Genomic DNA, 2,040 nt, shown 5'->3' with positions numbered 1-2,040 from the left:
GAATATCGAACCCAAAACTAACTTTACCGCGCTAGCATTAAAATGCAATGACACTTACATTGTCGTCGCATTTCGTGCGCCACTGATAAAAGGCTGCCTGACGCACACCTAAAATTCGAATGCAACATTTTTGCATTGGAATGTGGATTTTTATTTTAAATTCGACGAATATTCGAAATTCTACTTTTTTTTGACAGCCCTATTGAGTATTTGTGATCAGACATCAACAGTGCTGTCTAGGTTCGCTGTGTTTTGACACACAGTCTATATGACCTGCATGATTTTCTCTCACCTGTCCGCCAGCTCCAGAACCTCATGCACGTTAGCGGTGCTCACTCGTATCTCGCCCGTGTACATGAACTGGATGACGCTCTCCACCGTTTCCTGGTCGAGGCCTGCCTCGCTGCTCCACTCCTTCATCTCCACCCGCCGCGTCACCGACTCCGAAAACTGACCCCCGAGCAGCGGCGTGAAATAATCCGTGGCCGCAGCCAAGACTGAGCGGTGGGCGCTGAACTCGAAGCTGTTGGCGGCTCCCGGGGCGCTGCTGAACACCAGCGTCACGTCGCAGAAGAGCCCGAGCTTGCGTTGCTCGTTCTGCCGCCGGGAGAGCTCCGAGCAGTGGGTGGCGGAGGCAAACTCCTCGGCCTCCTCAGACTCTCCGTCTCCCGCTAGAGCGCTCGCCGTGCTCGGCCCGCCGCTGTTTCGGTTGGCGTCCTCTGGATTCGGGGCGGCTGCGGCCATCTCGGTGTCCGCGCGGTCGGTTCGTAAAGTGCGTAGTATGTTGAGGTGGTGGAGCACACTCAAACATACACACTCCAACATAAACAGCGCTTGACATGCGCACACGCAGCATACACCGCAGGAGTCCTGTTGACGTTACAGGAACTGACGAGGGACATGGGTTGCTGATCTGGGAAAAAAGAAATAACAAAAATATCAACGGTGTATTGTTTTGAAATAACATAATGTGTTATAAAATATTATGTTATAAAATAAAATACACAATATGGTGTCAGTCTTCAGTGTACATTAAGCTCGACATTACCGCAAAATAAACCTCGTCACGAATGGCATATTCCTGGACTAATTAAATGTCAAATATTATTTATAGCCATTATAAAGACTGGGGTTCCCAAACTTTTTTTTTTTTGACAGCAGAACCCGTTAGACTTAGAATAGGCCTATGTAGTTTACTTGTAGGCCTACCCCTTGAAATTTTAAGTTTTAGTTTCCACAATTTAACGACACATTCGCATATTCACGGTTCTGTGATGTTGATTAATGATCAAATAACATCGAGGCAAACAGATAAAATGTGTTTTCGTTTTTTTTTTTTTTTTTTTTAATAGGGCTGCACAACTTGCTCGAAAATGATTGCACTTATTTTGTCATGGCAATTTTAACAGAGATATCATCATAGATATTCATCTAGTATGAAAATACCTAAAATTGCTGCTGAAACGAACTATAACTTTTAGAGTCTTTATTGTTATTATTATTATTATTATTACGTATTTTAAACATGAAGACAAATATATTACGGTTGTAAATTGCAGTTGTAGCCTACTGTAAAATAAATAAATGGTTATTTGATCATTCACTTAAAACGTTGAAAACGCTCGAGCTTCTAACATGTCTAAATCATATATTTCTAATAAAAAAATAGGCCTACTGTTTGGTATTTTAAAGGCTTTTTCAAAAAAACATAAAATACATTGTGACAACTAGTTCAACCCTAATCATCCTGCACACAATGAAAGAAATAAAATAATATGAAGGAAATATGAAGTAGAGCAATGACTCAATTATATATATATATATATATATATATATATATATATATATAATTGAGTCATTGCTCTACTTCATATTTCCTTCATATTATTTTATTTCTTTCATTGTGTGCAGGATGATTAGGGTTGAACTAGTTGTCACAATGTATTTTATGTTTTTTTGAAAAAGCCTTTAAAATACCAAACAGTAGGCCTATTTTTTTATTAGAAATATATGATTTAGACATGTTAGAAGCTCGAGAGT

The sequence above is a fragment of the Sinocyclocheilus anshuiensis genome, unplaced genomic scaffold (assembly GCF_001515605.1).
Source record: "Sinocyclocheilus anshuiensis isolate Anshui unplaced genomic scaffold, SAMN03320099.WGS_v1.1 scaffold3143, whole genome shotgun sequence".
NCBI lineage: Eukaryota > Metazoa > Chordata > Actinopteri > Cypriniformes > Cyprinidae > Sinocyclocheilus > Sinocyclocheilus anshuiensis.
Note: the sequence above shows the minus strand (reverse complement) of the source record.